Raw genomic sequence first — 25536 nt, forward strand, 5'->3', positions numbered from 1 at the left:
TCTTTTCTTTTCTTTTTTTTTTGCATAACGTGGTTTGTAGGTTCAAACTCCGCACGTAAATTTCTTTTTTTTTTATTAACTGCAAAAAAAGTCTATAGACTTTACATGTTTTTTAGCAGTGCAAAAGTAAATTATGTTTCTGTTTTTGAACATCCATTGAACAAGCAACTGATCCTGAAGAAATTGCAAAACAGTCTACACACATATTTAGTTAAAATGTGATTTAGATGTTTCTTATATGTCGGTTTAACAAAATATAGGCCCCCAACGACCAAGCACAAGTAGTATGCCTGGCAACAGAAGATAAGGAAACTTTCCACACAGTTGACTAATTGTAGAACCATATAGCTACAACCACATAAATTCTTACAAAGAATAGATAGTCGATGTTGATCCTGTGGCTTCTTTCGCATACGGTTCAAGAAATCTCGCCAAAGTAGTTGGTTTTGAGCTGGAAGAATAGTTGCTAAGGGGACAAATCAGAGAAATTGAATTGTTGCTGGCACGTTGCAAATTGAAGTATCAGCATTTTTAATAGGTTGAATTTCCTTCATGGGACTCTACAGTTCACTATCGAAAGTGAGAAAGATAACACTCTCCTCTTCTTGGATGTACTTGTTGAACGTTCAAGAAGTGGCTTTCTCACTACAATTTACAGGAAGCCTAATTTTAATGGTCTGAATGTGACGATCTTTTTTTTTGTACTTAAATCGCGAAAAATCGGTTTAATTGATACGTTTGTACATAGTCCTCATGATTTGCTCACCTAGTAAACTAGACTCCGAACTGGATAGGATCAGAGAAATTTTCATTAGTAACGATTATCCTGAAGACCTTATTCATGATTGTATTAAATCCTCTAAAACACTTGGGGTTTTAAAATGTCCCGTTTACTTAAAATTGTCATGGATAGGGGATAATGGTACAAAAATAACTAAACAGAGTGTTGGAAGCATTATTAATTGCTTTTACTCTTTTCCCTTGCATTTAGTAATGCTACTAGACCTGCTTTTCCTTCTTTTTGCAAGGACAGTTTGCCTTACATCCAAAATAGTAATATTATTTATCAATTTAAATGCCAGTGTGATGCTGATTATGTAGGGCGGACTTCTTTGCATTTACAGACTCGTATAAATCAGCACGTTCCATCCAAGATTATACAGGGTAGGACAGGATCTCTGAGTTTCCCTTCCCCTGCAACTTTAAACTCTGCTATTGGCCAACATTTTGTTGAGAATCCTTGTTGTGCCAATTAGGATAAAGTAGACTGGTTGGAGGTACTTTATAGAGCGGATTCTAAAAATTATTTAAAAATTTATGAATCTGTCTGTGTCGCGATTCGTAAACCTTCTTTGTGCTGGCAAAAGGAATCGTTAAAAGCGTTAAATCTTTTCGGGGAACTTTGACCACCTCCCATCTTTTTTTTCATTCCTCGCGATTCCATATTAATCGCTTTATACAGGCTTTATTAAATGAAACTATTTATATTAATCGTCCTTTTAGCACCTAAAATATATAAAAGATCCCCCATTACTCTTTTTTCCGCCTGTAATATTATTTTAATTGCTATCGATTTTTCTCCTGCACAGATGATAGACGAAAAAGCTCTAGAGAGATTTCCGCTTCAAATCTATATAATTATAAAACTCAAATGACCTTGTAACGGGTGTTGTAAACCAACATTCGGTTTACGACTTCCGGTTGCGCATACGTACATAAGCAAATAATCAACGCGACAATAAAACGTATTGTTTCATTATGTATGTTTTCAGCGTCCCAATTGTTTGTTTTTGTTTTTCGCGTTTAAATTATCCAAATAAACAATTATTAATACTTTCAGTACTTTTTTACATCGTTCATTTCCGTATTACATTTAAGTTATTCTAACGCAATTTTCTTACAAATAAATCTACTTTAACCCGTTGAGAACCGTAAGAGCATTTTACAACGGCGATTAACCCACCGCCTTCCTTTTCTTTAATTTATTCTCCATTTTCTAATACACCTTTCTTAAAAACATTCATACATTTTCTTCTACACTATCACCATAAATAAATAACCACGAAAATATGTTTTTTTTTTTAATTTGCGGTACAAATAAATAATCAACGCGAAAATAAAACGTATTGTTTTACTGGTTACGTTTTCAATGTACCAATTGTTATTTTTTTCGCGTTTAAATTAAAAGATATATCAAAATTTTAATTTAACTTGAATTATTATTGTATCTGTTCAGTGCCCATTTACCTATAAATATGGCAAACCACTTATAATTCAAAGGCTGTAAGTTTTTTTTTCAAAAATAATCAATTATAATACACAGAACGACTCATAGAAATCTATCTATATACTTTTTGTATTTTAATATACTTTCATAGAAATGTTTCTGTTATGTCACAAAAAACTATTTTATTTATGTCACAAGTGTCACACTCATACATTAATTCCATAGCTAATACAACATACTGACCCAACGGGTCACGGGTAGTCTAGTATATTTATAAAATTTGTACCTCCAAACACACACACACACACACACACACACACACACACACACACATATATATATATATATATATATATATATATATATATATATATTCTTTTCTTTACCTACAGACACTAGTGTTTCATCTTTTTGGGAATCATCAGTGCAGGGTGACATGATTATTACCGGTTGAGAGATTCAAACTCGGCCACGAAGCCATCTCTGACCCCATTAGCAAAAAACAAATTCCACGACCACTCTCAACCGCGAGAAATATCATTGAAATTTTAATATTTATTTTTTAAATGTCTTAACATCCGGTCATGGTGATCGAATGATTAGAACGTCATGATCTACAACTGTTGGCTTAAATGACCGACTTTCTATTTCAACTTTAAAGTGACCAACAATAAGAACCGAGTTTCTTAAAGCGGCTGACATAATTATCACAATAATAATTTTTTTTAAATACCTACAGACACTAGTGCTCCATCGTTTTGGAATAATCAGTGCAAGGTGACACGATTACTACCGGTCGGGAGATTCGAACCCGGCCACACAGACATCTCTCTCTTTCTCTCGTTCGTTCTTTTTTTTTCTCTCTCTCTCTCTCTCTCTCTCTCTCTCTGTATATATATATATATAAAGAGAGAGAGAGAGAGAGAGAGAGAGAGAGAGAGAGAGAGGGGGGGATCCAAACGCAATTTCATTATCAAGAAAGAATTTCATCTGACAAGCCTATTACAAGTCTTGCTTTCGAACAAAACTGTTGTTGTTCTATCAAACTGTGTTAGGTCTTGCTGTCCGTTAACGACGCAGAAAAATCTTGACAGAACTCATAGACTGGAGGCAAAATTTTGAAAATTCACGGTAGGAAATACGAAATGTTTGGCATGAGCATCTATGTTAGATGGTTTACATGATTGCTACTAAACATATTTCAGGTGGATGCCCATTGATTCAGGCCTTATTATTGTTTGTATCCAAAGAAAAATAAGAAAAAAAAAGGAAGGAAGAAGAAAATGGCCACCAAAGTGAAAAGTGATTTTTTGTTAAAATCTTTTATTTTATTCACTTGTACTTAATCTATGCATTAGAAATTTATTTATGTGATGAATGTCATAGTAAATAAATAAAGTATCTGGAGAACATCATGTGAAATGTAGGAATACTATGACAAACAGTACATAAAGCATGAACACATCTGAGTAATTAAACTAATGCTCTTTAGGATAGGGTAATGTGCTAATTTGAACAATTTCTGATTGTTCTTTTTCTCCGACAGTATCTGCTGAGCTAAGCTGAGCTGAGCTGAGCTGCAACATGGAGTTGAGCGTGATCAGCTAAGGCTTTAAGAGGTTTTCTGATACAAGTTCTGGTTGAGCCCTATGCCTTTTCTGTCAGAAGAAAAACCCAGAGAAACCTGCAAGAAAACTTGGAGAAGTTGGAATACAAAGAGACCGTAAAGTTGCTGCAGAACGCAAGAAGTAGAATTATGCTGAAAACTTCTACACTATCAAAAGAATTCAAACCATTGATTTTGAGGAAATCACCAGAGACTGAAGTCATGAACCACAAAGACTGTTATTCTACCTTCACAAGTTCCTTGAAACCAACAAAGCTCAGAACAAAGTATGAACGCACCCTTGCCTCAAACATTGCACCCAAGAGTCCATCACCGAAGCCATCATTACGCAGTAAATCTTCCACTATGAACACGGACTTGTGCATCTTTGCCAAAAGAAAAGCTACAAAAAACATATTTAGTAGCCACTTTTGAGGTTTCTGACAAAATTCTTGAAGGAGCTCAAACAGACCATGTTATGCGATGTCGTCTAACAGGAGTTTGTGATTTTGTGGCGGCAGATGCCAGATATCATCTTCAGTATTACGTTCAGTTCAATAGAAAAGCATCCAAGTCCTGTACAAGCAGAGCACAAACGCCCAGAGATATCTGCTTCGACAAAGCCGCGTCTGAAGTGTCAACTGGACTGGCTCGAGGTGACATATATACACTGCTTGATGTTTGGGAACGGTACGCCTCTTTGCTCAGCGAATTTGTCATTGAAGCTGAACCATACGGGGACAATAAATTCTGCCTCAAAGAGAAACTGCACTGACTTCTTCCCATCCAGATCGACTTTGTACCACAACTCAATCCACATCAACCACAGTTGTTGTATTCTACACAGTCAACTAAGATTGTTGTTCAGACGTTGAAAAAGAAATCTGACGAAATACAGATACCAACGCATGTGTTGATGATCTCAGGTCAACCCAGTTCTCACATTCAGAAACAGATATGATGCTGACTTTGCACCACTGTGCGTTACGCATTAGAGGTGACATCAAATCTCATCCTGGCCTAGATAACTGCACATCAGTCAGCAAAGAAACTGCCGAAAAACTTGTTCCAGAGAGCTTGTTTCTTTTTCTCAGTATTTTGCTGTAAGGGGAAGTGGGCAGAAAGGAAGACGACGACCTTGTGAAACGGACTGCACTGAGCAACAGTCAAGACCTTGTCTATGTCGTCTCGCCAATAGGAGAATCGATGAATGAAATGTACATCTATTTTCGGACTTAGTATGTATTCAGCAGTCTTGTTATTCTGACACCTGAAAAGTTCGTCTTCAGCATTACATTATGGTGTGACCTAACACAAATGCGACGCCTTTTGTTGTGAAGTAGTGTAATCATGATATGAACCGCCCAAACATTAAACCCAATTCATTGGGAGCAAGTGTAGTATTTGTTCTGTGATCAGAATACCATCCTCCCAGGTATTACCACACTCTTTTTGGAATGGGTAGTGTAGTATCTGTTCTGTGACTGTGATTATCTTCCCAAGCATTTTCGTTCGTCATGGTGTCATCCTCTTAGTCTAACAAACTAGTCTTCTTTTGTAGGGAAGTGTAGTATATGTTCTGGGACCACAATGCCATATTCACAGGCATTACCTTCGCATTATCTCAAATGTGTAATATAGTATTCGTTCTAAGGCCGAAAACCATCATGTCATGCATTTTTTACTCCTCTGAGAGGCATTTATATTTGTTTGTCATGGAATTATCCTTTAGACTAGCTAAAATATGCAGACGGAAGGAGCATATTTTAGCTAATAGATTTAATGAACACATATCTGTTTTCTAGTCTACGCTAAGAAGACGGTGACGATAGTGGCGGTGGTGTGTATAAAATTACGGGTGTACGCGTTTCTTCATGCATGAGCCGTAAGGCAAAATAGGCATCTAAATAGAAACCTGATGCTTATAAGCACTTAAATTCCAGATAAGACTAACGGCCGTTATGAGCGAGAAATACATGATAAACGAGAGCTACGAGAACGCAAAGTGATTTGCAACAATGATCGAAAGGAGCTGATGACTTGGTGTTGCACACATTCCATGGAACACTATCTGTTATATCAGTAAGAGATCATTGGTAACGACTCCTGTAGTGAGTAATTAATAGTAATAATAATAATAATAATAATAATAATAATAATAATAATAATAACTAATAATAATAATAATAAAAATAATAATAATCTAATCTATAATAAAACCAACATGTATTTATATTTATATATATATATATATATATATATATATATATATATATATATATATATATATATATATATATATAAACACAGGGTGCCCCCCCCCCAAAAAAAACAGAGGACATTCAATTGTTTTCCTGAGCATTTTACAGTCAACGGAGAAAAAAAGGCCAAAGACCCTTGTGTTTTGATGTGATGCTTTGAATATAATAAACTAGTTATGACCAAAGTTTCATTTCATTCAGACAAAACATTAAGAAACGGGGCCTAATTAGTGGGGGCCCGTGTTTTTGGGTCACCCTGTATATATATACATATTTTAAGAAACATGGAAAAACCGAATGAAATTATTAAAAAAATCAACGTTTCGTCCTTATTTCGGAGGACATCTTCAGGATAATTGAAATAAAAATGTAAGAAAAGAAAAAGTCAGAGATCGTGCGAAAAAGACAGTTTTTGAATCCTACCCATGTCGGGAAGGACAAAGATGTGTGCGTATGGGAAGGTTGGGTTGTTCGATGTCTATATATACACTTTTAAAAATGCGTTAAAATAAATATGTACATTTTTTTTTTCTTCTGCAAACCTACTCATTTTCCTGAAACATTCAAGGAAAAACGGCTAGCCAGGATCCGCCCTGATACCTTGCTCTTTGATTATTATTTTCCCTATGCTAGGGGTTAAATGGTAGAAGCCTTTTCTTTGCGTAATAGTATTAGTATTCAATATTAGTGCTGATTCTAAAAGTCTTCTTTTAGCTCTATCTATCACGTGTTTAATAATTTTCACTTGATCTAAATTAAATGAGTGATCGTGTTCTGCACAATGGCAAAAGAGTGCATTTAGGGCGTTACCATTCCTTATATCTCTTCTGTGCTCGTTAAGTCTTAACTTCAACTTTCGTTGTGTTTCACCTATGTACGCTTGTTGACAGTTGTTACATGGGATGGAATATATACTGGCATCGGATGTGAGGGTTTTGGGAGAGTGCTTGGTAGTTTTTAATGTCTGTTTTATGGTTGAGGAAGTTGTTTGTATCAAGTGAAAACCAAGTCTATTAAGAGTGTCGTAGATTTTTGTATTTTTGGTGTGGGTGGGAATGAAAAGATGTCTGTTTAATAGTGAGGTATTTGTTTTATTTTTCTGTGTGTTTATGTTATAGTGTATTTTCGTAGCTTTTTTCTTTGCGTAAGAAATGAAATAGGATGGATACTGTAGTTTTCTTAAAACATTCGTAATATATTGAAATTCATCATTAAGATATTGGGGACTGCATATTCTAAAGGCACGCAAGAAAAAAAACAATAATCATGCCCGTCTTTATTTTATCATTGTGGTGCGAGTAGTAATGAATATAGTCGTTTTTGTGTGTGGTCTTTCTATGTACTTTGAAACTTGAAACGTTGATTTTTTTAATAATTTCATTCGGTTTTTCTATGTTTCTTAAAACATAACGTCAACCATCGCTGGTATTTTTTCATTCCTTATACATATACACACACACACACATATATATATATATATATATATATATATATATATATATATATATATATATATATATATATATATATATATATACATATATATATATATAAACACGCACATATATATATATTTATATATATATATATATATAAACACATGTTGGTCTTTATTATATTTTTACCAAGGAGTCACTACTTATCAAGGCCTGGAGGCCACTCGAGGATAAGAGTTAACGAGTGTACAGAGTCAATGGGAAAATATCGTAGTAATCTTTAGTAGTGGAAATTTGGTAAATATATAATTATTACTATAATTATTTTTTTAATACCTGCCGACACTAGTGTTTCATCCTTTTGGGAATCATCAGTGCAGGGAATTACTATCACAGCCGGTCGGGAGATTCAAATCTGGCCACCGAATCCATTAGCAAGGAACAAACCACACAGCCAACATTAACCGCGAGAAATACAGTTGAAATTAATATTTATATAAATGTCTAGCCCGCGAGAGTGATCTTATGATTATAATACCATAATCTACACATATGAACGTGTGACCGACTTAAATTTCAACTTAGGATGTTCAATATTAAGAACCGAATTCTTAAAGGGCTGACATAATTAGTACTATTATTTCTATGTTTATGGTAAAGCTACACACAAACGTTTGCATTTCACCTCTACAAGGAACTGTTAGGCTATATTCACAGATATTTTATTACTGAAAAATTTTTACACAATATATTTTATCACTTTATAATATTATACGTGTATACATGTAATAATAATAACAATAATATATATATATATATTTTATATATATATATATATATATATATATTAGTGATGGGACGATTCCAATATTTTTCCCGATTTCGATACAATTACCAATTCCATACTAAATTTCCGATTTCCATATAATTACCGACTCCGATTCCTATTCTTTATAAATCTCTAAATATTTAATTATATAGTTGCATTTTTTCTCTGATTTCCGTAAAAACATACATGTAAAATGTGCAAATATTTTCGTAAACGTAAAAATATATTTGTGGGAGGATGATATATCAATTTTAGCTTCACTGCTGGTTTAAAATCAATAAATATTTACTATTTTATCATTATTACCAGCAATGGAAAATTTAGCTTTAAACAAAATCACATAAAAAAAAAACAATTAAAAGAATCGTTTTGGCATCGTAAAATCGATACAATTTTTTTCCGATTCCGATACACCCAAATATTCCAATTTTTCCAATTCCCGATTCCGATTAATCGTCCCAACACTAATATATATATATATATGTGTGTGTGTGTGTACGTGTGTATGTGTGAGTAGATATGTACACACATACACGCGCACACACATATATACATTATTTGTTACATATGTACATGTATGTAGCCAATAACGTTTGTATAAATAAACATACTATAATTATGCTATGCTTATCATTGAGCACTATTTGATTAACACCCGAGTTTCAGTGGAGTTACATCTAGGAAAATACAAAGATACATTCATTATATATATATATATATATATATATATATATATATATATATATATATATATATGTATATATATATATATAATTTCGTATTCCTGTTTGTTTGTTTGTTTGTTTGTTCACAATTTGATTAATATATACAAAAGGTCTGTTTGTTTAGTATTTCATTTATTTCTATACATAGTATGATTCTTTAAAAAATATACGATTAAGAGGTCATTTTATTTGTTTATTATATTAAGGAAAATCAATTGTACTAAATAAATGCATGTTAGTTTAAGTTTCTAGCGAGAGAGTTGTTTGAAATGTTCTATTTAAGATTGTTATTTCATCAACTCTAAATAACAATTATATTGATAATATATTTAATTAAATTTATTTTTAATTATTACTTCCGACACCTATTTTTTATGAAACGTTATGTAACGAGTTATTTCCCCTGAGTAGTTTTTTATACGTTCTGAAGTGCGAAAGATAAAAAAACAAACTCTTCCCAAATAAATTAATTTGGTAATCGCAAGACGTTTCTAGCCTGAAAAAATAATTTCGTGTAGACAGAAAGATGTTTTGGTTTATTTTTAAATATTCGATACTCTTGCATAATTTGACCCTGATTCTCGGGAATTCCCGTCAAGCATGGATCGGGCGAGACCGGTAATCATCGGTTTAAGCCAAGCGTTCTAACAGACGCTTTAAAAACAAACAAACCGGAAAAAATACAAATATAAATAATAAAAAAATAACAAAAACCTACCTTTAAAGGACTGAAAATATTTTTATTTATTTTATTTTATATATTTTGTTTTTTTTCTGTTTTTTTTTTTGTAAAATATTTATCAACAAAAAGTTTGCTTTTTTTCTTCAAGAAAAGATGAAAGTTTTACTTTTTTCATCGTAAATTCTTAGGTGTAAGTACAATTTTTTTTCAAGACTTTTTGTTCAGTCAAGTTTTTTTTTTGGGGGGGGGGGGTCCACAGAAATTATATATATATATATATATATATATATATATATATATATATATATATATGTACATTTGTAGTCATCGACATACAGTCCTGTTTCGTTGTATCACAACTCATCAGTGCCGCTAGACTAGCATCTCTCCCAAGCCAAGGATTGAACCTAGAACCGTCGTGTATATATATATATTTAAAGAATGCGTAAAAATATGTCTACTAAAAGCGTAAATTGTTAGCTGAAAGTACAAGAAAAAAATTAGTTTTCTTTTTTAAAGAAAACTTAATATTTTTATTTATTTTTTTTTTATTTTTATTTACGGCTGTTCATTGCCGGTGGAAGAACTTTCTCGAGATGAGGATATTTCCTTAGGAGGAATCTTTTACTTCAGTCGACTGTTGAACGGCCATCGACGGCAAAGTGGGAGGAGATAAGGTAAAGGAAATGTGTAAGTGTGCTCCGATATAATACCGCATTCCCTTCGCATATTTTTTAAGCTGGCCATTTCGGATGCCCATAAATAAATGATTATTACTATTGTTAGAATCTCACCTGGTGGAGAAGGTATCACGTACTTCTTTTTTTAGGCGATTACATTTACATGTTTTTATCTGTTCTTTTATTTTTGAAATTGTTGTGTGTGTGTGTGTGGGGGGGTATCGACTTTACCCACGATGAAAATGATCCTTAGTATAGTAGGTGTGTTCAAAGCGGAACTTTATGTCGACCCGGGCAACGCCGAGTACCCATGCAAGTATATATATATATATATATATATATATATATATATATATATATATATATATATATATATTAATCAATCACATTACTAAATATATATATTAATCAATCATATTACTAAATATTAAATTAGCTCTAGGGTATTTATCTATCGAGCTTATTATATATCTAAATTACAACGAGCACTTTTTCTTTCCCTGTATTTTAATTAAACTAGTAATTTTACTATTACATTAAAATACACTCTGCTCTTTAGACTATTGTTCTAATCTCCTTTAAATTATATATATATATATATATATATATATATATATATATGTTTATATATATATATATATATATATATATATTTATTTATTTTATTTAAACATGTAGGGCCCCGAAACACACATGTACGTAGATTACTGTTTTAAAAATAAATAAATAAATAAAAATATTACTTGTTTACGTCCAAAATAAAAAAAATGAGCAATTTCTAAAAAAAAAAAAAAAAAAAAAATCCGATCTTCAAGGTGAAGACGCTAACCTCAATATCGTTTAAAAATCAACAAAAAACTATATATATATATATATATATATATATATATATATATATATATATATATATATATATATATATATATATATATATATATATATATATATATGTATATATATATATATATTATACGGAATAATCACATTGACACACCGATTCTCGTTAGATCACCGAAGTGAAGCAACGTTGAGGTCGGCTGGAGCAGATAAGTGACCATTTGTGAATTACTTGGTGTGTATATATTTAGGTATGCGAATATGTGTCAGGGAGCTGAACGTTCATGCTTTGCACGTTCCCAATGCATTCAACAAGGTATAGCATCTGTTTGCTCCCCTCTGACATTCCGGAGGTCTACCAGAGAGTAGGATACATGATAATTAAAAGCGAAACCGGATAGAAATAGTCCGTTAGCATTGTGAAGCAATCTTCTAATGATGATGTCATTAACAAAACACCTGTTTTTAATTTGTTATGAGCTAGCATGGAAGTAGTAAGACATAGAAAACTGTCATGAAAATGCTCATATCAGAGCGTAAGCCTGTCTAAACAGAGATAGCGAAACATTATATATATATATATATATATATATATATATATATATATATATATATATATATATATATATATATATATATATATATATAACAAACGGTCAAATTTTTAAAAATTGTACCCATATTATGAAACCTTTAAATTTATTGTTTTGGGCTCAGCTCAAGTTATTAAGTTAGATCCATGTCCAAGGAACCTATATCTAAAACTCCAAGTTATCTAAGACTCCAAGGGTATTTGGAGATGTATGTTGAGCAAAAAAACAAAAAGAAGTGGTCAATTTTTTAAACTTTGACCCATATTATGACACCGTAAAATTTATTGTTTTGGGCTCAAATCAAGTTAATAAGTAAGATCCATGTCTAAGGAACTTATATCTAAAATTTCAAGTGTTTAGATCGAAAATAGTCGGTAGAGTTCTCCAAGGTCAAATCGTTGAACTTTGACGCCTTACTCGCCAAATTCCCTGCCGAAAACCGATCACATCGATTTTCCAAATCTCAGAACCCTGTATATACAAATTTCGAGTCTGTAGACTTAAAATTGAGAGAGTTATTGCGTAAGGAAATGTACACACACAGATACACAGATACACATACAGACAGACACTTCACTTTTATAGATATAAATAGATAAGTGAAATTGTCTGTGTGTGTGTACGTCTGTGTGTGTACATTACCCTGCCAAACTACTCTGTCAATTTTCAGTCTACAGACTTGAGATTTGACATAAGAGGTATTGAGATTTGGGACATCTTTTTAATTAGTTTTCGGCCAGATATTTGGCTGGTAAGGGGTCAAAGATCAACGATCTGATGTTTAAAAACTCTACCAAACTCCTCCGCCAATTTTGAGTCTAAACAATTTAAATTTTAAATGTAGGTTACTTGGACATAGATCAAACATTTTAATTTGATTTGAACCCAAAACAATAAATTTTAAGGGATTAAAATTGGGGTCAAAGTTAAGAAAAAGTTAACCTCTGTGGTCTCTACTAAATTACTCAGCCAATTTTTGGTCTAAACATTTGAAATTTTACATAAAGTTTATTCTGACATAGGACAAGCTTTTGAGTCGGTTTTTGGCCAAAAATTCGGCTGCCAAAGGGTCAAAGTTCAAAATATTTGACCTTTGCGGTCTCTAACAAACTATTCACCAATTTTGGGTCTAAACATTTGAAATTTTACAATTCTGTGTCTGGACACTTTAAATTTCATATATAGGTTACCTGGACATGAGTGAAACTTATTAATATATATATATATATATATATATATATATATATATATATATATATATATATATATATATATTTACATAAACGTCACCACTTATCAAGGCCGATATGCACATAAAGTTATAAACAATACATAGGGCTCGATCAAAGCTGGGCTGAACTCCTAGTATATATATATTATCATTAGATATGGTGACAATAATAATAATAATAATAATAATAATAATAATAATAATAATAATCAATATATGAAAATTACTGAAATAATTCTATGATATATATATATCAATACCGTAGTACCCTTAATGTACGTACATGTGTCACAGTTTCCAGATTATAAATTATTCGATTGGCCGATCCTATTTATTCAAAAAGAATGATAAAAAGTGATAACATACCACTAACATTAAATTAGTATGTAGATACGCTAATTTAATGTCTCTGGTATGCTATCACAGGGGCTATGACAACAGCATATTCTTTTCATTGTTTTGACACTCGAGTATATATCCGACACAGTTAATCAACCGAGATCCACATTACTCTATATAAAAGCATATAAGATATCAACAGATACACAGTCAAGAGTCAAAACAATGAAAAGAATATGCTGTTGTCCTAGCTCTAGTTATCACCGTTTATCTTCCTTTTTCATAAATAGGATATCCCGATCACCGAAATCGCAATGTAAAAAAAATTAAAATAAACAAAATGATGTTGCTTTTGGACCGTGAAACTAAAATATACCTCTTGGCTTTCTGGCTATAATGCAAGGGTAGTATCTGTTCTGCCTAAAGTTAGTATAATGATATCGTGGCGTTTCCGTTCGCGCCGGGCGTTAATACAATAGTAATATGTCACAAACTTCTATAAGGATATTGGAGATAAAGTGTAATAACCAAATATATTCTTAGATAAATACTTTTACAATTTTAACAGGACTGCGAAAATATCGCGGAGTCTCCATTCCCGCTGAACGCAATATATTACATATGAAAGATACCGCTGAGGAATTTCCACAGGTCCCGCTAGACTTATACGAATATTTTAGCAATGCATCTCGATAAATAGCGAATATGAACACTGGCGAAGAATACTCTTTTCTAGTTATTTTGACTGGGAATGTTGACACACCATAAAATAAATAAATAAATAAATAAATGAATTAATAAATAAATAATAATAATAATAATAATAATAATAATAATAATAATAATAATAATAATAATAATAATAACAGTAATAATAACAATAACAATAATAATAACAATAACAACAGTAATAACAACAACAATAATAACAGTAATAATAATAATAATAATAATAATAATTATAATAACAACAGTAATGAAAATAATAACAACGATCACACTAATAATAATAATAATAATAATAATAATAATAATAATAATAATAATAACAGCAATAATAACATTAATCATAATAATACCAATAATAACAACAATAATAACATTAATAATAATAAGACCAATAATAACAACAACAAATAATAATAATAATAATAATAATAATAATAACAACAACAACAACAACAACAACAACAACAACACAAAGAAACATCACTAAGACCAAGAAAACTCCCCCAACAAAACAAAATAGTGTCGCCATTAACTGGAACCACACAAAATAGTCGTGAACAGTCAAAGAGGGTGTAAAGACCGAGGAGGGAAAGCACTAACCAGACATCCACCGGATGTGCGAAGCGGACTGGGACCTTGGGAAGGTTTATTGTCGTTCACATTCCAGTGAAGACCAATGGTTGTTGTCAATGAGAAACCAATGGCAAACGGCTGTTGCAATCATGCAAACTAATTTGCAAAGGTTATTAAAATACGTGGTGAGTACTGGAAATTTGGGGACACTTGCTGTCACTCAGATTCCAGCGAACGCCATAGATTGTTGACAGAGAAATCTTTTCTAATAGCCTGTGGGAAAACTCCTAGTAAGTACATAATAATAATGATGATAATAATAATATACAGATATACATATATGCAAACATTCATCTATATATATATATATATATATATATATATATATATATATATATATATATATATATATATATATATATATATAAAGAAAACATAATTAGAAATAAATAAAAAATAGTAATTTAGTCTAAGTCTCACCCGCTGACTGACTCTTCTGCAAAACGAAAGAAATTCTCTGTGTTGTCCGCGTGGAGTTTGCCAGTTTGGTGACTGCGGCCTAAGATATTTCGTAACAAAAGCAAGTCTGTCTGTCCTTATTATTATTATTATTATTATTATTTTATTTTTTTTTTAGATTTCTGTTTGTTTGTTTGTTTGTTTGTTTGTTTTTTGTTTGTTTTTGATAAATTTTGTTTCTTAGATATCAACTGCCACCGGCACCAGCAGCAGCAGAAGATAGCCGCTTGAGCGACTATACCTGCAGACAGAGCAAGCTTTTATGTCGGGCGGACTGAAAAGTGCACTGCTGCAGTGCACTGGCATTTCGCTATCACCATTCTGCGTTAGCTGCGTTAGGGTTTGGGGGAGAGAGAGAGAGAAAGTGAGAGAGAGAAAGAAGAAGAAGAAGAAGAAGAAGAGGAGGAGGAGGAGGAGGAGAAGGAGGCGGTGGATGAGAAGAAGGAGGCTGCTACTGATGCGAACACTACACAACTATATATTTATCCTTACCCAGACATAAAACTATATTCTACATTGGATCTATGGATGAACAGGATAGATATTTTAACAGACCTCTTCTCCTCGCCTCTCTCTTTCTCCCTCCCCCCTCTCTCTCTCTCCCTCTCTCTCTGTCTTACTGTCTGTCTGATTCTCTCTCTCTCTGTATTCTCCTCTTTCTTTCTATCTATATTTGTCTTTCAACCCATACAGCAAGAAAATGACGAAACAAAGCCTAGCATTGATCAATGAATATTTGACTAGCCTTATTTCAAAATATATAATTTAAGAAATAGTCGCATTGTCCTATGACAAGAGTGAATGCATCCTCATTGACGCAACTCGATATACCCACACTAAAAACATACTTTTTATCCAACTTTGTACTCGTGAGGATGTAAATAAATGAGGATTCCATATTGCACCTTCCTTTGATGAGTTATATGTATCTTCCTTCCCACGGTAGGGTGAAGTGACACAAGGATCGGAAAGTACGACCTGAAAAGCCAGGGCTCCAGAGGAAAAGAATCGTGACCTCTCCAAAAATACCCGAACATCCCGTCGGCATTTCTCAGTAAGGGCGTCTCAGGCTATTAGCAATAAATTACCCCTTCTCAAATGGAGAAAGGCAGAACTACGTAATCCATCCCCAAACAAGACACTGATACGTAAAGAACCATTGTGAATTAGAGGCATTCTAAGTGGGGAGTTTTGCGGTGAGATGCTTGTTAACATTATGTTTAAATTCGTGCATATTAGTAAAGTCGGAAAAAGAGAGAGAGAAAAAGAAAGATAAGAAAATTTAGGATCAGCTACTTAATTAGAGAGAATAATCGGGATATGTTTTAATTAAAACTTTCAAAATAATTAATAGTATAATGGTGCGCATTTTTCTATATAAATACAACAGTACATATATGTATGTGTGTGTGAAAATATTTAACCGATAAACTCTTAAACTACTGGTCACATGACACTGAAATTAACAAGAAATAGTAATCATACACAAAGGATTGTTTATAACGAGTAAAATCTTTGTTTGGATGAATGAAGAATGCGTACAGAAAAATCTCGGTAAGGTGAAATACAAAATATTCATTTCAACTTGCGATATATTTCTATTACTTTTATGCATGCGCAAATTTATTCATAGCATGAAGTGGTTTATTTTTAAATCTTCTTGTATATCTGTCGATAGCACAAAGTGTATGGAACGCTAAATGTTTTGGTTTCGAATATAGCTGATGGCATCCAAGTTATTTATTTTAACTTTTGAAATCAGTATATATATATATATACTAGCATGGGTGCTCAGCGTTGCCCGGCTGTTTGGAGGTGTGTGTTGAAAAAAAAAGTGGTATTCGGAAAGCAGGCTCGAACTCGTATCGCGAAGGAGGAAAAGAACGGGGAAAAAACCTGACGTCCTTGCTGTTACGACGACCACCAAACCAAATTGCAGGTTTAAAGTAAGGCTAGACAATCGAAAAGAGGGGATGACTTTCGAAAATATCGGCGAAAAAAATATTAATGTTTTTAGTCAATTTTTCGGTATTTGTCGTATGAAGGGTCGAGCTTCAAAACGATACTGATCTTGTGAAAATCCGTCGCATCTGTCGAAAGTTTTAGGCAGACATGAAAACATACATACATTTATATATTGGTAGCTCACATTTTCGACTCAAACCGATTAAAAATCTTGCCCTATCTCTGAATATCCTTTATAAAAAATTTCAAATGTTTAGATCAGAAATTGTCTGAGTAATTTAGTAGAGACCGCAGAGGTTAATTTTTTTTAATTTGACCCCTATTATGACCCCTTAACATGTATTGTTTTGGGCTTAAATCAAGTTATTAAGTTAGATCCATGTTCAAGGAACCTATATCTAAAATTTCAATTGTTGATACCCAAAATTGTTGGAGGAGTTTGGTAGAGTTTTCAAAGGTCAAATCGTTGAACTTTGACCCCTGAACAGCCAAATTTCTGTCCGGAAACGGATTACAAAGATTTTCCCAAATCTCCATACGCTTTATATCAATTTTCGAGTCTGTAGACTAAAAATTGGCAGAGTTATTATGTAGGGAAATGTACACAGACAGACAGACACTTTCACTTTTATAGAAATACTAGCATTTCAGCTCGGCGTTGCCCGGGTGTTTGGAGGTGTATGTTGAGCCCCCCCCCCAAAAAAAAAGCGGTCAATTTTTTCAACTTTGAACCCTATTATGACCGATTAACATTATTGTCTAAGTGTTTATACCCAAAATTGTGGGAGGAGTTTGGCAGTATATATATATATATATATATATATATATATATATATATATATATATATATATATATATATATATACGAGCAAACAGTTAATAAAACATGTTAAAAACGCTTTGAAAAAGAGTTAAAAACATCTGAAAAGGAAACACTTGATAAGTGGATAGTTCTTAATCCGCGGAGTTTCGAAGAAATACTTTCCTTCTCATCAGAGGGTAGGAATTAGCAAAATGCGGGATCGGATTTTGCATGCAAAAGTATTTGATGAAACAACAAGTAAGTAAAAGATCTTACTTGATAACAGATTTCAATTTCAAAATAACTACTAATTTTTCGACATGATAATCTTTAATGATCATCTTTAATGATAATCTTCTCTCTTATTTTAGATGCAGTCTTCTTTTATGTTAACTAACAGCTCTTGTTAACATTATTTAAAAAAAGAACAGTACACATTCACTTGGGGTTGAACAATTTTTTTTTGTTTTGTTATTTTTTTCTCTTGACAATATATATATATATATATATATATATATATATATATATACTAGGAAAGGTACCCGTCGTTGACTGGGTTCAAAAACGGCCTACAGAAAATGGTCTCTGATTTCTGAAAGTATGATAGGTTATGAAAAGGAAGGGTTGTAAAGAGATAGCTTCGAATATGAGGGTATCAAAACCAAAGCAAAATATGATGAAAGTAAAAATAAAATAGATAAACCTTATAATTTATTATACCATACCTGTTCACACTGAAACACTTATCACAATATTCTGTGGATCTACATTAAAAAGACCTTGTTAAACTTTGTGACATATTTCTATTCTATGGGGGTCAGATGCGAACGAACACCCCATAATTTTATTATACTATATTTCTTCAAACTGAAACATAATTATCAAAGTATACTTACGCAGATAGATATGAAAAGTCTTTATTAAAGTTTATGCCTATTTCCATTCCATGGAGGCCAAGCGTGAACGCAGACCCCACAATTTTATTATACCATCCCTATTTAAGTTAAAACATACTTATCAAAGTATTCTTATGTACATCTATATCAAAAACATTTGTAAACGTTTTTTTTTAATTTTAAAATTTTTTATTTCCATACTTTGTGGACCAGGCGCGAACGTTGACCCCACAATTTTAATGAACCACCGTTCTGCCAGATCAAACATACCCATTCCTGTGTCTCAATACATCTATCATTATATGTAATCAGTTTTTTAAAATAGTCAACCATGTAGGAGCCTCTTCGTGACCAGACGCGCACACACGCACACACACGCACACACACACATTCAGCTTTATATATATATATATATATATATATATCTTGATACCATTTAAGTAAAGAATACAATCGACTAATAAAGATAAAGAATGAACTACCTAATGTACATGGACGATCTGAACATTTTTGAAATAACAAAAAAGGAACTAGAGACGCTAATAAACACAACCAAAATCTTTAGCCTTGATATCCGAATGGAATCTGGTATAAAAAAGTGTGTACTGCTAGGTATGAGAAGAGGAAAGCTGGAGGCAACGGAAGTTATGGAACAACCAAATTAAGCGAAGACGAAAAAAAAAACTAAGTGAACATAACACCTACAAATATTTAGAAGTTCTAAAAGCAGAAACCATTAAAGCAACAGAAATGAAAGAAAAATTGAAAAGGAATTCCTCAGCAAAACAAGAAAAGGCGTAGAAATTTAACTATATAATATAATATTTATAAAAGATATAATAAACACATGGCTAGTGTCACTAGTAAGATACTATGAGTTGTTTACAGATTGGACCAAAAAGGAACTGAGTCATCTCTACTAGGAGACCAGGAGACTTATGACCATGTACAATGCACTAAACTCAAAAGATGATGGCTGGTTTGGTTGTTTTTGTTTTACGGCATATCAACACTTTTTAGGTTATTTAATGCCGAATCCAGTGATTTTGAGGAAAAAGTTTTTATAGAATATATATTTTTTTTTCAAGTCAGTTTCTATTCAATCCATAGTTAGGACCCTAACAGGTACTACCACTCCGGGTCGGAGTGGACCTGGGAGCAATGGCAATTAAGCTGGGGTCTCACCATCGGATATAGTTTAAGGTTGTATCCAGGACCCAAAAGATGATGCCAACCGACTCTATGTGAAAAAGAAAGATGGAGGAAAAGGTTTGGCTTCTATACAAAAAAAAAAACAAAAACAAAAACAAAAAAAAAACAGTGTAAATTACACAAAAACGAATCAGAAAAATACATAATGCAGAGGACATCAAGAGACACTGGAAAAATGAACATGATAGAAAACATGCAAGGGTTGAAACGAGAAAAGAAAAACGAGAAGAGCAACAGCTACACAGACGATTCATAAGGATGACAAAAGATTAGACTAACGAACACATTATACATTGCTACGAAAAGGAAACCTAAACAGAGAAACTGAATCGCTAATAACAGCCGATTAAGATAACGCGATAAGAACTAACCCCATCAAAGCAAAGACCGAACTAGCCCCAATAGAATAAAAAAAACAGACCTTATCAAGTGAGGAAGGCAGTACACAGAGAATTATGCAAACAACTTCATCTTGAACACCGAGAAAAATGGTATAAGCACAAACCGGCAGTAGAAGTTGAAAACGTAAATCACAAAATCTTATGGGACATCGACATATAAACGGATCTTGAGCGCGTGGGAAGAGGTGGCTGGTCACTTTTACGCATCCAAAACCAAGATTCTATCTTTACATCATCAACGCTCTGATCCCCATCTGGCATTAATTGAAATGGATGGCTCTCGTCTTGGGGAGGCTCCATGTTTTGACAAGCTTCTGGGTTTGACCTTTACTCCTGATCTGAAATGGAACACGTACATCAAATCTGTTGCCAGGGACACTGGGAAAATGGTGGGATCCTTCTACCGCTCCAGAAGATATCTCACTACTGATGCAATTCTCTATCGTATAAAAGCCAAGTACGTCCAAGTGTTGTATATTGGTTTATATTTTGAGGAGATGATATATTAAAACGTGTCATGTGTTATCTAGTGGATGTAAGATATTGTTGTTTTAACAGACAGATAAAAACGTATAAATCGTATGTATGTTGTTTAGCCAGAGGACAAGATATTGACGTGCAAACCGAGTCATGTTGTATCAGACTTATCACACGGGATATTTTTACAGTTCATATATAAGAAGAATAATATATGCTTCATACCTTTTTTCTTGAAGAGATCTTCTGTATCTTCCCGCTGCTCCGTGACGAACCATGAAGCGATCAGCACCATATAATTGAGACAACTGTTCTTATTTGTGAAACCATTAAAACAACTCTTTATATTTTTATAATATAAATTTATTACAGTTGTCTCAATTGGTTTTCACAGGATCTGTAGTTAGTCTACATTTTCTGTTCATACAGCCCGTTCCTAGCTGTCGGTCCACCCCTGTCTAGACGTCTGTCCGCTCTGGTGGTCAATTCTCAACTCTTTGAATCTCTCCAAAACTAACTACATCACGTGTTCTCTTACGTCATCTAGTTACGTGTCTCATACCAATCTAATCCACCTAGTTATTTGCTTATTCAAAACCCCAAAATAATGTTTACATATATTTTCTATTTTCACGTTCTTTTTCGCGATTCACACGTCAATCATTTCTTTCGCAATTTATTTGTTTATTCTTCTAATCATAATAACTGATCCAGCGATCATCCGTCGCTCAAATCAATTAACAAGAATGCAATAACAATAATAATAATGTTTTGACCCTTGACCCCGCTTACCACAGTTAACAGATACTACGCTATGATCACAGCCTAAAGGGTTATAACATTACACTCCTTTCCCACCTTTTTTTCAAAAATGTACGGCATATATTTTTCCTATACGCCCTATTCTCACCTTATTCTTAACACCTCCGAGCCAGAAAAAATGTCATAATATCTCCGCTATGCATTTTCATCCTTTTGTCAATAAATATACGGCGCAGACATATGTTTTCTATGTCCCCCGTCTTAAATAATTTATTCAGCCGGACGATTTTTCACGGCCCATATGGCATCATTCAGGGATGTGGGTAAAGTAAAGTAACCCCATGTTCGTTAACAATTGTCATTCAGCCATCCCATGCCAATTCCAATATCAAGGCGCCTCCCGCCTTATCTATATATAAAAAAAAAATGCCGACATCTCATTCGACAGATTTTTTACTTCTTTTATACAGGCGTTATTCTTTAAACCTTTAATTCACAATACGGGAAAATTTTACTTCTAAAGTTCTTACGTGTCAGCGGCATATATTCTATCTTTTTTTTATTCTTTCCTTATTCTTTCTCCTACTTCAGATTCACTACATATGGCCACGTCACCACTACACGTCCGCTCTTGTGTTGGAATTTCTGTTACTCCCAAGATTGGGCATTTTCAATCAGCCGAAGCTCACAAGCGACCCTATGCTATGTGGGTGCATTCTATCGCGCACCCTCGTTGCAGCTACAACATGCCTTTTAAGCCCGTAGGCCTGCAGTACTCCCATCTTTATTGTATGCGAAGAATATGATCTTTCAACCGTAACACCGGTCAGCTTAATCAAGCTACATACAGACGGCGAAAATAGCATTTTTCATAATCGAAAAACCTATTAAAAAATCCCCCTAGCAGGGTCCTGTGAATCTCTTCCAAAAAAAAAAAAAAAAAAAAATAGTTAACCGCCTACGTAAATTTAATTCTGTCCCCTTTTAAAAATTCTAATTTGACTAGATCGACCATTTTATCTTAATCTAATCTTCTGATTTTTTTTTCTTTCTTTTTTTTTTAATTAATATTTTGTAGACTCCTGGAAAACAACAATTATACATTATATAATACAATATCAAATCATCAATACACATTTTTTCTAACAATGAACATTAACTTCTCAGTAATTACATAAAACAACCTTCTTCAGTCATTAAAAAATGTTAAAAAAAAACTGGAAAAACAATGTTCAGGATTTGCAGAAACTGTCCATTGCTTCTGGCCTGAAAAAGAGCATCAATTCTTTTTTCTTTTCTTTCTTTTGCGATTCACACGTCAATCATTTCTTCCGCAATTTATTTGTTTATTCTTCTAATCATAATAACTGATCCAGCGACCACCCGTCGCTCAAATCAATTAACAAGAATACAATAACAATAATAATAATGTTTTGACCCTTGACCCAGCTTGCCACAGTTAACAGATACTATGCTATGATCACAGCCTAAAGGGTCATAACATTACATAAGGATGGAGGTCTGCTGCCACATCTGGACAGGAACTGCTAAAAACAGCCTATCCTGCATTGACAGGGTACAAAATAGACTTCGTGGTTCGGTGGGGGATGCCCTTTTCTCTTCCCTGCAGCCTCTCCCCCACAGAAGAGGCGTTGCGAGCCTGTCTTTGTTTCATCGTTATTTCCATGGCAAGTGCTCGTCTGAACTCCAATCTTTCGTTCCCCTCCTCGCCAATGTTTCACTGACTGAAACTACTGTCAAAAATTTTCCCCACTCTTTATCTGTGCCTAAATCCAAACGTAGATTCCATGAGCAGAGCTTCTTTCTCAGAAGTGCACGACTGTGGAACTCTCTTCTGTTTGCCTGTTTCCCACCTGACTACAACTTGGATGTCTTCAAGTCCAACATAAACAAATTCCTGACAAACCGCCCCCTTAAGTAAGACACTCTATAAAATCTCCAATAATATTGATTACTACAATACTATCTCATTGATTACTGTACACGCAATAACCCTTATCCCTGAGTGGCCTCCGGGCCTTGATAAGTGGTGACCCAATGTAAAAAAAAAAAATACAATTAAATCGATTAACTGCCTGCTGATGTTGGAGGGTCCATCGCGTTGCACCGGGAGGAAGCCTCACGTGCTATCTCGTATTGGCTTCGTCAACAATTCATTTTTTTTCTTGGCCTTTGGGCCGGGATCAAAGTGTAATATCTGTTCCGGCAGATACTGCAAGCTATGACTAGCTAGGACTAGCTATGACTAGCAAAGACCAGATGTGGGGGCAACCCCACATGCCTGACCTTTAACCAGCTCCCATTTCCCACCTCTCGGGAGCTAGTCCCCCCTTTCCCTTCCCCCTCCCTTCACTCCTCACATTAAAAATTGGCCTTGTGCCTAATTTGCTCGGTGGGGGAGCAAATAAATACCATCTGTTCCGGCAGATACTGCAAGCTATGACTAGCAAAGACCAGATGTGGGGGCAACCCCACATGCCTGACCTTTAACCAGCTCCCATTTCCCACCTCTCGGAAGCTGGTCCCCCCTTTCCCTTCCCCCTCCCTTCACTCCTCACATTAAAAATTGGCCTTGTGCCTAATTTGCTCGGTGGGGGAGCAAATAAATACCATCTGTTCCGGCAGATACTGCAAGCAAAGACCCTATGTGGGGGCGACCCCACAGATAAGACCTTGGTCAATGAAGCGGCAACCCTTCATACCAATTGTCACTATCCAGCTCCCCTACTCCCCAGGGAGTTGGTTCCCATTTCCCCTTCACTCGTCACATTAAAAATCGGCCTTGTGCCTAATTTGCTCGGTGGGGGAGCAAATAAATACCATCTGTTCCAACAGATACTGCAAGCTATGACTAGCTATGACTAGCAAAGACCAGATGTGGGGGCAACACCACATGCCTGACCATTAACCAGCTCCCATTTCCCACCTCTCGGGAGCTGGTCCCCTTTTTCCCTTCCCCCTCCCTTCACTCCTCACATTAAAAATCGGCCTTGTGCCTAATTTGCTCGGTGGGGGAGCAAATAAATACCATCTGTTCCGGCAGATACTGCAAGCTATAACTAGCTAGGACTAGCTATGACTAGCAAAGACCAGATGTGGGGGCAACCCCACATGCCTGACCATTAACCAGCTCCCATTTCCCACCTCTCGGGAGCTGGTCCCCTTTTTCCCTTCCCCCTCCCTTCACTCCTCACATTAAAAATTGGCCTTGTGCCTAATTTGCTCGGTGGGGGAGCAAATAAATACCATCAAAGTGTAGTATCTGTTCCGGCAGATGCTGCAAGCTATGACTAGTATGACTAGCAAAGACCAGATGTGGGGGCAACCCCACATGCCTGACCATTAACCAGCTCCCATTTCCCACCTCTCGGGAGCTGGTCCCCTTTTTCCCTTTCCCCTCCTTTCACTCCTCACATTAAAAATTGGCCTTGTGCCTAATTTGCTCGGTGGGGGAGCAAATAAATACCATCTGTTCCGGCAGATACTGCAAGCTATGACTAGCTATGACTAGCAAAGACCAGATGTGGGGGCAACCCCACATGCCTGACCTTTAACCAGCTCCCATTTCCCACCTCTCGGGAGCTGGTCCCCTTTTTCCCTTTCCCCTCCTTTCACTCCTCACATTAAAAATCGGCCTTGTTCCTAATTTGCTGGGTGGGGAAGCAAATAAATACCATCTGTTCCGGCAGATACTGCAAGCTATGACTAGCTAGGACTAGCTATGACTAGCAAA

The 25536-nt window shown here is 34.3% G+C and overlaps 2 protein-coding genes across 2 annotated transcripts in view; one reads left to right on the plus strand and one right to left on the minus strand.

Annotated features, from left to right (window-relative positions):
* Positions 1 to 15628, minus strand: part of LOC145259619 (transforming growth factor beta-1 proprotein-like) — an 82737-nt gene extending 67109 nt beyond the window's left edge. Inside the window, exon 1 of the mRNA XM_080117277.1 lies at positions 15229 to 15628. The gene's annotated coding sequence lies outside the window, so the exon portion shown is untranslated. The remainder of the gene's footprint in view (positions 1 to 15228) is intronic.
* Positions 15616 to 25536, plus strand: part of LOC145259625 (uncharacterized) — a 62478-nt gene continuing 52557 nt past the window's right edge. Inside the window, exon 1 of the transcript XR_013864177.1 lies at positions 15616 to 16821. The gene's annotated coding sequence lies outside the window, so the exon portion shown is untranslated. The remainder of the gene's footprint in view (positions 16822 to 25536) is intronic.

This window comes from Euprymna scolopes, chromosome 3 (assembly GCF_053919585.1).
Source record: "Euprymna scolopes isolate OS-2025 chromosome 3, ASM5391958v1, whole genome shotgun sequence".
NCBI classification, from domain to species: Eukaryota; Metazoa; Mollusca; class Cephalopoda; order Sepiida; family Sepiolidae; genus Euprymna; species Euprymna scolopes.